Below are 15,484 nucleotides of genomic sequence, written 5' to 3' on the forward strand. Positions count from 1 at the left end.
TCTAAAGATGATGTTTCTAAACATACTTGGATGGAGTCTTCTGATGTGGTAAATTAATTCTTTCTTCTTCTTCCTGTTGGGGCTAATGGCTGATTGGATAATCTAATATCTCATAATGTTGATGCAATCATTTGTGTAGATATTTCTCATCAATTCTCGTATCAATGCTCTCAACTATCTTGTAAAACCCTTTATCGTATCATTTATAGCCTTTATGCCTAAAGGAGTAGCTAAGGAAAAATCCCTAATCTACTTCCGAATTAAATTTTCCTAGCTTGTCCTTGTTTCTTTTGATGTAGCATTTGATTCCGAAGAACATGAAATGTTTTATTGAGCTTGTTCTGCCATATCATAGTTCATAGGGAGTCTTGTTACTATTTACTCTACTATGATCTTAATTAACTATTCTTATTGTTATCTGAATTGCTTTTGTGAAAAAGGTATTTGGTACTTTTGACTCATCGATCATTATTCTTTCCATTTCTTGAGAATTCCTATTTAGTCTCCCATCGATTCTACTGAAGTGTTTTTTCTATTGAAAATTGTCTCTTATTCCTGACGTCTCTCACAAAGATCATTGAATTCAGGAGATACGAATTGTCTTCCTCTATCTCATTTTAATCACATAATCTCTAAGTACATTTCATTCTCAACATGTTCCTTAAAGGTGTTAAAATGATCAAAGTCTTCAAATTTCTCTTTTCGTAAACCAACCTATGACACTCTATTATAATTATTAAATATTATCATGAAGTATTTATCACCTCACTGAGTTTGAGTTCTTGTGGGTGAAAATAAATATGTATGAATAAGGTCTCCGTGTATTGTTGTTTTGTTTCCCCTTACCTCGAATTAAACTTATGTTTATCTTTAAAATTAACATGACTTGCAAATAGTATTCTCTAGCTTTGAGATCTTGGGCATATCTTGTATTGCATATTTTTTCTTATATTGACAAGCTTATCAAAGCTTATATGACCTAGTCACTTGTGCCATAACAAACTCCCATCCATTTTTCCCATGTAGTAGCTCTCTTTGACATTACTTGATATTTTAATGAGCTTCACCATTTTTTTACCTAAATTTTCATTCTTTACTTGACAACCATCTAACTGAAATACAACATGATATCATTGCTCACACATTTGGCTAACACCTAAAAGACTACGTTTAGGAACCTCTACATATAATAAATTATTAGCTTTGGTCTTTCCATTTTCCAAAAAAAAGTGTCCCTTTACCCATTATTTCTTCTACTAATATTCCCAAATGTAATTGTACCTCCTTTGTCTTCATTTAGATGTACATTGTTTATGTTATCTCTTGTAATGTGCTTTGAGCAACCATTATGAAAGTGCCATTGATTTCCTTAATTTGAGCATAGAGATAAAATCCACACTATTCTACATTATTATGATTCTTGTTCCATAGCTTATTGAATTCTTCTTTCCTATCTTGCTTATAATAATTTATCATCTTGCTTCTACACTAGTTATCTTTATGTCCAAATTTATTGCATACATAGTAATCATATTCATCCAAGAGACAATAAAATGCAATATCAATTCAAGCATAGGAATTTTTAGATCTAGGAATGAAGAATTTATCAAATCTAACATTTATATTTTTGATATATTTAAAGGCTATACAATTTATACCCTTGAGACCAAACTTATTACATGAAAAATTGTAGCCATAAAATATATGTAGGTACCTTGGTGTGAAGAATATTTTTGGGCATATTAATGTTCAAGCCATTCTTTTTATTTCTTTTTTTAGAAGGTTCACGTTGCCTCTTACATTCACCATTGTGATTTTTGGGACCGATATGATTTTTTTTTGTTGGTTTTGGGATTCATTCCTTTCTTTGTTATACTAGTTTCTTCATCATTTGAGCACATTAGCATAGCTCTTGGATTCCTCTACCATTTATGTGTTATATATGGGTTACCCTTTGACAACTTCATGAGATTATTTGTATCCAAGTCCTATCCTGATCACTAGTGATATATAACTATTGGGGACGTTATTTATGGTTTTAGACTCCTTTTCATACCTTATATTTACTTGAATTTGAGCCTTCATTTTCTCTATATATTTTCTTAGAGAAATAATCTCCTCATCTAATATTTCACAATTCTTTTATTTTTACTTTAACTAATTTACCACAATTTCTTCTATTTAACTAGCCTCTTATAGATAATTTTTAAAAATTAATCTTGCCTTATCATATTTCTAAACCATTCAAATTCCTATTCCACAATATGATTTGAACTGATCAAAAATATATTCTACAATCTAATCTTAGGCATTCAAAATTGTATTCTACCCTCCAAAAAGTACTCATACTCACTATAACTTCCTCAATTTGTTTTACTATGTATTTATTACATTTATTTCTCTTAGCCCCATGGTTATAACTAAACCCATGCGATAGACCAATGGTATTCATATTAAGGCCTACAACACCTTCAGCCACATAATGTTCATCATGTCTTTCATTCACCAAGTGATTTATATCATTTGTTATTGTTTCTACAATATCCAAACATTAACATTTGGAGGAAACTCCTTTTACCTTTCAAGTACTTCGTCAATATGAACCCTAATCATGATAGATAACCCTAACCACACAATCTTATAAAATACATTACAATATTCATATTTATTATAGTTACATGCTTCTATAATTTCTCATTAGTTAATTCCAAATCTTGCAAACAAATAATACATCCCATAATGAATTCCATGACAAGTTTTAAACATTTAGGGAAGCTAATCAATTCATCCATAAGACAAAGAACATAAGTTTAAGGAATGGCCTTCAAAAAATTCCTCGTTCATATATATGCCTCATTTACTTTGATGATCGATTTTACAGTATATATATTATAAGACTACTTTCTTGCACTCATTGTCTCCACAAAGAAGAATCCAAAGAGGATAAAACAAGGAAATTAAAGAAAATAGTGAAGGAAAAGTTGAGAAAAGCATTCCTTCTAGAAATGGATTGTATCATGAATATATTGGTGGTATTTACTTGGTTGGTTCTATGCATGTATGTTATCTAAGTCCCTAAAGAGCTTGTTGTGACTCCGATCAACACCCTCCATAACGTTGCTCACACATGAATTTTGGAGCCTATTGAGGATCTTACGATCTATCTTCCTATGATTACTCCATGGTAATTTGATGTTTTGAAAAGCATTTAAGTCTCCTTCCTAGTTTTAAATTGTCAATTCACTTAAACTCACATGCACAAGTTTTGATAGGTTCATTATAAGACTTCGTTTATGAAAGCATTAACAAGCATAGCAAAATCAATGAAGACAGTTCCTGTACATTTTTCAAATCATGGTGCTAGTTAGGGCGCACTTTAATTGGAATTATTCCTCACTTTAGTTGTGTTCTTACTTTTATTACAAAGTGTTTCCTCAATTGTCTCGTTTGCACACTTCCCCTTTCATAAGTGTCACTTTTACATTCACAGCTCTCAGTTTTTCTTTTTTATAGTCTAATAGGTGAAATTTTCATGTTATTATCACTCTGACATGTGCCACTTTCAAGTTTGTTCACATTTTGCAAGTGTTGTCTCATGTTTTTGTCATGTCGTGAGTGTCACTCTTGTTATTTTCACTCGTACATGGTCACACCTTTTCACATCAACAAATTTAGTTTTGGACCACTCTCCTACATTATATGGTCTTATATATCATTATAATATTTTTTAGAAACATTCCTAGATCTTAGTACACCATTTTTTCACAGTCGTCATCGTTGATGTAACTTGTGTTATAAGTGTTGTTTCAACTGTTGCACTTCGACATGACTATCATTTCATTGTCATTTCAAGGTGTGGTTGTTATTCATGGGTATTATGTATATTCTTGGCATTTGTTTATTATTTTTTTTGTAAGATCCAAGTTTGATTCATGTCCGGATGTATTTCTCACTTTTACTTAGTAGATGCCACACTTAACTAGTTTGGAACCATTCTTTTCAATTTACCCGAGTCCAAGTTGTGAAGACATAATACCTCTTACCAAGTGTGAATCTCAAACTATCCATGGGCCTCAATGAAACAATCCTACTCCTAAATATTGGGGCAATAAGTCCCTATCAATATTACCCCAAATCTTTTGAACATTATGATCCTCCCGAGGGGAGTTACTTTACCCTTCTTACTCATACTAACTCACTACACTAAATTTTGATCACTTTTTCCCTACATGGAACATAGAACATTTCTAGGAAACATCATGGACCTCTTTCACCCTTTTGTAGAGAAAAGTAATGCAATGTAAAGTTCCTCCTATCTTGCCACTATAGTGAAAATTATCCTAGGCTAAGTGGCTTCATTCCTATGGCCTATGTCGATGAAAATCACACTGCAAAAGGTCAATTACCCACTTTTGGGTAAAAGGCACTAATCTATGAAATCACATTAAAAATTAATAGTGACCTCGTGCTGAATAAAATTTCACTCTCTCTCAACCCTATTCTTCCTTTGAGTGCATGGTGCACTCCTAAAGGCTCAAGCTTCACCCATCGTCATTTCCCAATGCTATTTTCACCCAAGCTAAGCTTAACCTCATCCTATAGACTACATGGAATAGTAGGCAAGGTTGAAGGAAACCTCCCCTCTACCTTGACAAGTCAAACTACACTCTCTTGAATTCTTCTTTCCCTTCGAGCGCATAACATAGTATTTAAGGCTAAACCTTTCACCTTCCCTCCTTCCTAATGCACTCATGCACCCTAAGAATTCCCTTGTCTATTCTTTTAAGCAAATGCAATAGTATGGAATGCGTAAGGATGCCTTCCCTCAACCTTGACTTATCAAAGTGCATTTTTAATCATTCCTCTCTTTTCTTTGGAGTGCATGGCACAACCATGAAGCATGAAGCTTTCCACCTTGTCCCTTCAGCTTCCCCGTATGTGCTGGACCAAGAATAACTCTTCCCCATAGTGAATGGTGTAGTAAACATGAATATTGGATCTGTCCAAACACACTAATGAGTTTTATTGTGCCCTGTTAATCATGCCTACTTCTTTTAACCCTGTCATACGCTTATCATGAGGAGATCATTCCATGAGCTAGGTAGTGCTAGAATAGATGTGTTTAAGATTGATATTACCTCATCATGAATTATTTCCATTCATAGTATTACCTTCCAAACAATACAAGGTGACAAGTGTCAAGAGCATATAGCAAGAAGAAAGTATAGAGGAACACCTATAGAGAAGAACCACTAAGAGAACAATCATGAATACATGAAGTAGATCATGGACAAAAATGGAAACATGGCATTGCATGATGACTCAAAGGATTTTGACCTTGATAAAAGACCCTTTGGAGGGTGAATATGAATAAATAAGTCATGAATATGAAGCGTAGATCAAATCTACCATAAGAAATGCAAGATGAAGTAGTAAGGAAGACAACTTAGTATTGCCACCACATCATGAAGTCCATGTCATCATTGTCAATTTGTAATTTGTACGAGTGCCATAATAATGGTCAACATGTTTCCATGTGTCATGCCGCATGATCATGTGGAATGTAATGATTTATTCTGAAGAAAACATCAAAATGTACTATGTGGAAGTCCAAGACTCATATATGGAATATAAAAACTCACTTAGTCATATATGGCAAAAATATCTTTAGGAGAAGTCCAAAAGTCATTAGAATTTCAAGAGTTGTTTATAATTCCTAATAACACATTAGAAGTCCAAGAGTCATGAGCTTACATCAAGAGTCATGGGGATATGAATGGTCATCCCCCTTTTCATAAAAGAAACCTCACAACTCAAAGAAAATGATTTTGTAGGCTTAGGCTTTGGAGAGCTATTCTTGGTTTCTCTACTTGGCATAGGAGAGAAAACTATTATTTGGAGAAGAAAGAAGTGACTTAATGTTCCACTACTGGAACTAGTTCCTCATCATTGCAACTATGTACTTAGATCTCTCACCTAATTGAAATTGAATGAGCCAACACATTTTCATGCATGTATCAAAAATGTTTTAGGACTATTCTTGGTATGTTTATGATATATTATTTGTTCATATGTACTAGAGAAATTAAACTATTTCGGTGGCTTTGGTACATACCATGTTGAATGTGTGTTGTATTCTCTTTACAATCATTATGTGAACTATTTCTCTCATGAATATTTTTATGCTCCAAAGTGTCTCTCTTAGGTTAGTACTATTACTTCCTTCCAGAGACTCACTTTTTGTCTCCTTCTCATGAAGGTCTCGTTTTAGACATTGAAACCAATGTTTCACAGTGTCAACCTACTTTCTAACTAAAGGTTTATGGATATAATCTCTCATGTTACCTGTTAAAACTAAGATGAACCTTTTTTTATGGTGGTTGGGTCGACACTTTGGATGGGGATCCTACTCCAAATGGTGTGAGGTATAATTGGGAATTAACATCAAGGAGACCCCTCGTATGTTGGCTCCTAATATTCATGGTAGTAAATATCCTCTTTAGTGTAAATAAATGTTGGTTCTATTTACTTAATCGAGTTCAAATTGATTTATCTTCATCCTCCATTGAACGAGAATATTCCACCTTAATCAATTTATCTAATCATGACAATTGTTATTCAATGTATCATGTTCCCACTATCATATATCCTGATTTTTTTTAATTGATTGATCCTTATGACTTATCAATTCAATATGCAGATACTTGTCGATCAGTGGAGTGACTTCAATCTCTGTTGAAGGTTATTTCAGGCCCTCATTATCTTGACAAAATTTCTAAATATGATTATATTTATTTTCCTTCGTAAGATTCTCATCTGAATTTCACACCATTAATTGAAAATTCTTTCTCTCAAGTATTTCAAGATCATTAAGAGGAATGTTTTGAATTCCATTATCCAATCTATCATTAATCTAAAGCATCTTACTTAGCAAGCCCATTTACTAGAAGTAAGTTCCAATCTCTCATGATGATTGCTAACCAAGACAATATGAGTGCAGGTATATTCACAAGGAGTCAACAACATTTGTTTTCTTATGTTTTTCATCGAAAAGGTAAGGTGCAAGGTTGGTTAAAGTTAGGTAATATGACACATATTTCTTCCTTTAAGAAATTCCTTTAGTGTTTTGTGCAATATTTTCAATATTTTATCTCTTTTTTTTTACATTCTTATATATGGGTTGTAATTTCCTTTAGCTCTCTTTTTACAGGTCAGGAAAAATAGCGGTGGATTCTTTAGAAATATCATTAAACTTAGCCCTAAACTTCTATATTATTAGGTTATGAGTAGGTCTATTTGTATTTAGATTCCTTTACATTGCACCTACCTTTTTTATTTCTCTCCATCTAGTTTTTGCATCTGTTTTGTTTTGTTTTTTATTTTATTTTACATGAAATTTTTATGTTCTACCTCCATTTTGTTGGTTATTTTGGTTTTGCTGCATTGTTTTGTCATGTAATTTTTTTTTTGGCTTAATAAGGCTTTTCATGAAAAAATTCTCTTGTTTGGCTCAAAAGACAATCTAGCAAAAATATGAAAAGGAAAATTGTGATGAAGAACAATTGTTGGGTAATCTATTACCACTTCCCTACCTCGGGTTTGTCTATCTTGAAAATCCGTGATTTTTGAATGGAAAATACGATCCACTGGAACAAAAATCCTTTCTTCCAACTATAAAGCCCATATCTACTCTAGGATCCTCATGCCTGAACTCAGTATTGTAAGTAAATAGTGTCTTTCTTTTCACTCTAGCCAAGTAGAGAAAGGATAAGGGGAAAATTAATTAGTAATAAAGCCAATATCATAGGTTTATAAATACTTGTCTAAAGGGGAAGCCTCCTCCTCTCTTAATAAGTGGGGATCCCTCTTCCATAACTTGAAAATAATAAGTGTCAAAGCACATCCTATTAATTAAATAAATAAAGGGTAAAATAAGAGGAAGACTTCATGCGCAAGGGGGTGAAGCAAGTGACATTGTTGGGGTACTTTCCAGGCTCACTGACTTTGAAGCAATGATTCTACTCCTATAGTGACTTCATTAGGGTACTGTTAAGGCTTACTGGAAGCCAAGAAACACAAAAGATGAAACTAATTCTCTGAATATCTTAAACTCATTGTGCATATTACCCTCTCTTCTATCAAAACAATTATTATCTGGCAAGCCTTAATATGTGTTTAACTATGTAAGGGAATGAAGGGGACTATATCTCTGGCTAGGTTAAGTATGGAAGCCAAGCTAATCCATAAGATGAATCAATACTTTCTGAAAGACTGAGACATTGTACTTAGAGAATTAATCCTAAACAAAGAAGTTGGAGTTCTACTAGTGTGTCTTCAAGTGTTGTTGCTTCAATCAACATGCTCCAATTTTTTTCTCACACTTGAATTTTTGAGCCTACTAAGGATATTACGATCTATCATCCTATGATTAATCCATGGTAAGTTTATGTTGGAAATAATACTGAGAGGGGGGGTGAATTAGTATTCTCAAACTAATAATTTATTATTTTCATAATTAGAATCATATATGCTACTTTAGTTAAGGGAACTCATGTGTACATGCAACTGTGTTAAGTGCAACTAGTGTATATCCAACAAAATTATGATTAATTCTTCACATATTGATCTTTAATCAGTGCATCACAAGCATAAAAATAGTAGCCAGGTGTAGTAAAGATAGAACATATCATCACACATAAAAAACACACATGAAGACCAAGATATAAGGTGGAAAGCCAATGTGGGTGAAAACCACCTGTTGCAATCATCTCTATCTTCTTTTAATAATAAGAGAATTCTATTTACAATTTTTGTACTAGTGCAGTCTTATACCAATAAACAGGCTTCTACCTACAGAAGGCTACAACCTTCTCTCGTTCTCTAGCTTCTACTGGAAGGGATCTAAAACCGCCTAGCTCTTGTACTAGCCGATATGTTTACTAGTACATAGGTGCTGGCCTATAGAAGGCTACAACCTTCTCTTTTCTTCCAAGGGCCACATTTCATTAATTTTCAGACTAGATCCATCAACAACATCATTCAATCATCAAACATATCTACATCAACCAAACTCCTTTTGGACCAACCACAACCGAATCAATCAATCACTCTGATCATTCATAATGTTGTCAGCAGAATACAGTAACCAGTAACCCATAACATTGCAACAGTAAATAGAAGCGAATAAAAAATATTTTATAAGGTATAAGCTACTTCCATGTGTCGAACCTGCATGCATACGCGCTTTCCTTAAGGTGAACCTGCGTACAGATCTGCAAATCAGATTTATGATGTATACGTTGTTTCAATATGCAGAACCTGTGTGTGTACGTGCCTTTTCTAAGGTGAATGTACGTACAAATCTATAACTGATGATTTAAATATTACAATAATTCTAGACTTCAGTCATACCCAGATCATCACATTTTAAGACTACAACATGCGTTAGTTATTCAGATAAATGATCAAACCACATAAATATGATTCTCTTCAAGTCTTAAGATCATGATACATCATTAGATATTGTCCTTCATCAACCGCGAAGGTTCATCCTTTGTTCAGATCCAACAATGCACCATAACCCAATAACCTGTATACTAGATCTCACCCTCCATCCTATATTCAATTGCTTGAGTACCTTGGCCTAATGATCTTCTCCTCCTTTTATAGTTTTAGGCCTTTCTCAATATCATGGACCAAATACCTAGGGTCAATAGCTTGGATCAAATATCTTGGACCAATACCATGGATCAAAATACCATGGACCAAATACTTCGGACCAAAAGTTTAGGTTTTCAAGGTATACGTGCCCTTCCTTCTGTGAAAGTGTGTGTGTATGTATACGTGCCTTAAATATAGTGAACCCACGCATACATGCGGCTTGGCCAATGGTGAACCTGCATATACCTTTCTTTCTCCAATTTGTGAAGTTTGATCTATAACTATGTGCTGCTAACCTGTTGCATTATGATCTGTCATCTGAGTGAGTTGCCATCAAGGAAAACACCTGTGTCATAATGCCAACAATCTCCCCCTTTGGACTTGATGGCAACACCAAGTCACTCTCCTTGTTTTTCATCAAGCGCAAAGGGTCATGCTCCCCCTAAGTACCTACTGAAATATCTGATATGCTGAAGTGCTGATTGAGCTTCTATGATCGAGTCCATGCTCCCCCTGAGCATAAGCAAGGTCTGGTGAAAGATAATATGACTCTATACATACATCACCAATGACCTTCTTATCACCAAAGACTCATACATACATCAATATCCCAATCAGATTGGGATATACCAAATTTGACTCATCCACCCAACCAAGTGGGGATATGCAATTATTTATACATGTCAAAACACAAACATTACATCATCCATCTCATGCATAGTGGGGTTACAAACTAGGTCTTTTCATGACCTTTACATTAAAAGATGTACATGACTTATATAATAGAGACCAAATATCTTAAACAAGACCATGATAGTCATCATCAACTATCATCAGCAACATTTATCAATCAGCATCCAGATCAGCAGTTATGTTCTCTCCCTAAAAAAAATTTTCACCAAGATCTTCTAAAATAATGCCAAAAATGCATTATAAGAAGCATATGCCCCCCCTGAACCTATGTCAAATGTTCACTCTCAGATCTGATCATTTCATATATTAGAATAGTTATCAAGGAATTGTCATCAATCAAATATATATCAAGTTATCAACAACTTATGAAAACCAACATATTTCCACATGCCATCAACATACTATCACCATCAGCAAGTAGAGGAGAGCAAATAATTCACTAAACCATATCAGACCACTTTCTCATGAGTCTTGCCTACTTCTTTTCTTCAAACCAACATATACACACTTGTACCCATAGAAACCTGCGTATATACGCAACTATGCTTCATGAAAGTCACGTATAACCACCTTTATCTGAAAAAATGAATTTTAACGACATGATGATGCAGCAACTACTCCCAGCTCCTGTGTGAGATATTCAAATGTCTCTCTCAGTAGTGGTTTAGTGAATATATCGGCAACCTGTTCTTTGGAGGGAACATACTCCAATTTGACCTTTTGTTCAAGCACTTGTTCTGTTAGGGTCCCACCCTAACCCCCTTAGTTATGTAATGGGATCACGTCATAGTCAAGAGTCAATAAAGCCCATATTAATAATTGTAAGTGGTTAATCCGCAATTAATGACGGAACCATAGTTAGTTGCAAATGGGCTATAGTATTAGATAGATGGTATTAATAAAACCCACGGTATTGGCCCGTGGTATTGCATGTATGAGTCACATATAAAGGATAGAGACTCCCTGCGAGGAGCATCGTGTCTTATTTTGTAGTCGATCTCTGCTCTATTGGAGGTTGCCCCCTCGAAGAGGCAAGTGAACATTACTCTCTGAATAATAAAATCATTGCTATTCTATGTTCTGGGTATCTTTTCTTCACATATTCTGTATTTGGGTATCATTTTGCAGGTTAAGAGCATAACAAGTGGTATCAGAGCACTTTCCAGGGCCGGTGGGATCTCCATTTCTTAGCAAATTTTTTTTTTTTGGCTAGAGACGTGTTTCGGCGTCTTTAAACCACGGGATCTGTCATTGAGCACACAAACCTGCGGATTTGGGGAGGCATGCACGCAGGAAATACAAGAGGTGGTCATGTCTATTGGACTCCCTTGTAACCCCTGTGGGTACCCCTTCGAGTAGTAGCGCATTAGACAGAACCGCGCACGGATTGTCTTCCACGTACCCTCTAGGTATATCGGAAGCCCCCTAGGCTCCCTTGAAACCTCGCCATAGATAAACTGTCGGCCGTCTTGCGGCTACAGTACACCGAGAACAGCACTCAGGGAGATTACTCGCCCGTACGATAGGGTAGTCGGGTTGTACGGCTAAGGGTACGGTCGATCCTCCTTAGTTAGAGCCCTGAAACATTGGGCCGAGTACTACTGCCAGACCCTTATGTATATTGTGATCTGTAGCACTTGACACTCCTCAAGACCATAGTTCCCTTTTCTATCGGGGATCACACAGCATCTCTTCCAGATCCACTTGTGCAAAGGGGTGTAGCAGCAGCAGACATCAGTCCCGCAGTCTCGAGTTCACAGATCAGCCATTCCGATCTATTAGATCCATTAGATCCGCAGAAGCAGTCTGTTCTGCCATCAGATCCACCATTCAGATCTCTCAGATCCACCAGATCGGAGTCGTTGTGAAGGGTTCCTATACCGGGGTATAATTTTCGCAGGACTTTTGGCCACATTGACATTTTGAGGATTTGGCCACTGCAGTATTGATAAGGAAGGAGTAAAACTCCGTTAGGAGTTTTTAGAAAAAATAAATAAAAAAATTAAAAAAAAAAATTAAAAAAAAATTAAAAAAAATTTAAAAAAATTAAAAAAAAAAAATTTAAAAATAAAAAATAAAAATAAAAAGTCTGAGATCTTTCGGGGTGCTTATTGGTGATCTAGCCCATCAGAATCAGGTTGACGAGCTGAGCACGGTGGTACCATTCACTTCTTAGTGAAAAATTTTTAGGCGGTCCCAATTTTAAAAAAATCTGGTTGGTGTATGGTAGAAACTAGAGCTCAAGCGATGGCCAATGAAAGGATGGACAAACTTGAAGAATCAATGCACAACCTCCACATTCAGCTTACCAGACTATGTAGCATGGTCGAGAAAATAGTCCCGAAGGGCAAGGAGCAAGCCCACGAGGAGGAGTATAATGGCACTGAACACAATGAGGGTGAGTCTAGCCACTCTCCTCATGTCTGGCACACCCACCCACCACCCAGTCAACGACCTCCCAAGTTGGATATGCATAAATTTGACGGTTCTCACCCGTCGGCATGGATAGCACAAATGGAGCAGTATTTCAAACTGAATCACATCTTCGATGATGCGACTCAGCTTATGTTGGGGAGCATGTACTTGGACAATGAAAGGTGGCAATGGTGGGAATGGAATCAGCATTGCACTGGACCTTTTAGGACTTGGACCAAATTCACCAAAGCTCTTCAAGATCGCTTTGACCAAGAATCATATTTTTTGGGTCGTCTTACTAAGCTCCGACAGACTGGTACAGTGGATGAATATATTACAGCTTTTGAATCCTTAGCCTTCCACACTTGGGGTCTCTCAGATGTGTTCTACACGGAATGTTTTATCAGCGGTCTTAAAGAAGCTATCAAAGCCCAAGTCCTACTGCACCACCCTCCCACATGGACGGAGGCTTGCAAGGTAGCTCGTAGCGTGGAACGTGCATTAGGAACCTAATACAGTCGCCCAAATTTCTCTGCTAAAGGTTTCCCCCCACAGGCTCACAACACGACTCAAAAACTTAAGGTCCAAAAGGTGTCACCTACGGAAATGGCCGAAAGAAGAAAGTAAGGCCTATGTTACTACTGTGATGAAAAATACTCCCTAGGTCATAAATGCAAGGAGCCCAAATTTTTTCAAATTGATGCCACTGACTATAGCTCAACAGAGGAAGATCCACCACTCGAGGAACAGGAGCCGCTAGAAGAAGACAACCAAAAGGACAATGTCTCTGACGAACCAGTTATTTCGTTGCATGCTTTGGCAGGGATTTCTTCCCCTCAAACTCTCAAAATCAGAGGTTTTATTAAACATCGCCCAGTAGTAGTCTTGATTGATAGTGGAAGTACACATAATTTCATCCATCAAAAAGTCACAGAAGCAGTGCATTGTTTTGTACGAGCAGTTTCTAACTTCCAAGTTCAAATTGCAGATGGAGGCACAATGAAATGTGAAGGCCACTGTGAAAATGTCAAACTTCAAATGGGGGATTATCAGTTGAAAACCCACATGTTTGCCATACACATGGGGGGTTGCGACATTGTCCTCGGCGCTGAATGGCTCTGCACTCTTGGGCCAATCACAATCGATTTCCGGGAGTTATATATGAGTTTTAAGCAGAACAACTACACACATACCCTCCGTGGACTCCAGGTGGGAGCCCCCTCTATCATCAGCTCGCATAGGATGGAAAAATTGTTAAAAAAGGGCAATCATGGAGTTGTAGCTCAATTTAATGCCATCCAGGTAGTTGAAACAAAGCCTCTGCCAATTCATCCTGAGATGCAACAGATTTTAAATAACCATCTGCCGGTCTTTGACAAGCCTCATGAGCTTCCACCCTCGCGAGGGGAACATGATCATAGCATCACCTTGGTTCCAGGGACCCAACCCCCAAATGTGCGCCCATACAGATATCTGTTCTGTTATCACTCAGGTTGTTCCCTTTGACTCCTAAGGGAATACGGCCGAGGTAACCACAAACCAATCTTTGGATTGCAGGTTCTAGCCCACCTGCAATCAGAGAGGGCTCTCTCTTTCTGATTTAGCTTTGTTTTGGGAATTTTAGGCTAGTTATGATGTACTGAATTTTGTTTAAAGTTTGGTTGAATGATATCTTCTAACAGCTGAAATGCAATGTTCAGAGGGTTTTAGTCCATTGGGCATTGGAGTCTATGATTATGTGTTGCTTAAGGTATTTAGTGAGAGAGCTCGTACTGCAGAGCCAGATGGGCACTCATGAAACAACCTTCAAATTTGGTAAGTATGGATTGTAATCAGTCAGTGAGAGGAAATTAAGGATCTTTCACTATGCTGGTGAGATGGAGAAATGAAATATTGCTCAGGAGCAACTCAGAATTCCTGAACAGTATTTACTATGAAAGACTCAGTGTAAATGTGGGCAATTAAGAATTTCACATTCATAACTAATTCTGAAGTAAACATATTTAATGGCAGAGATTGAGCTTAGGGTGTTTAATAAACAAATCCTGAGCTATTCTTTTTCTCTAATGCTAAGACCAAGAAACATGCAGCACATATGGATTCTGTAAGCGAATGGAACATAAAGACACGCTTTAGAAAACTTATTGTATCATGACATAACGCAGGAATCCTGCAGCAACAAGTAACCTCATCATAACACATCAAACAACACAGAGTTTCAGCAACTTCATCAGCTTCTTGTATTCAAAGTCTGTAATTACAGTGTAGCTCTTCAGAAGAAAAATCATCAACCCCAAATAAATTATGCGTGGGGATATATATACAAAAGTGTTTCACAAAATATCTGAAAGATGAGTCATTGACTCATAAATTTCTTACCAACTTTCCAAAAATAGCAGATACAACAGTTATTGCTATTAAAAGATTAATAAACAGCTGTTTATCTTTGTCAGAGTTCTTTGACCTTGCAACCAACTGGGCCGGCCGAGTGCTTTGCGTCCGCTTCGAGGAATTTTGCCTTTTTTGCTGCTAGACCACGACGCTGTTGTTGCGGTCGCATCATTTGTAATCATTCACTGGTGCCTATTCATCATCTTTGTCATTGAGTTGCCCTCCCTATTGCCGCCCAGGTAAGCCGAACATGTGAGTCATTTGAAAAATGCTGACTCGAGATTGATCAAATAAGATTTCAAACAAAATTTGATTTTTCAAAGCA

This window comes from Pinus tabuliformis, chromosome 3_2 (assembly GCF_031772625.1).
Source record: "Pinus tabuliformis cultivar Carrire ecotype Pingquan chromosome 3_2, CPIR1, whole genome shotgun sequence".
NCBI lineage: Eukaryota > Viridiplantae > Streptophyta > Pinopsida > Pinales > Pinaceae > Pinus > Pinus tabuliformis.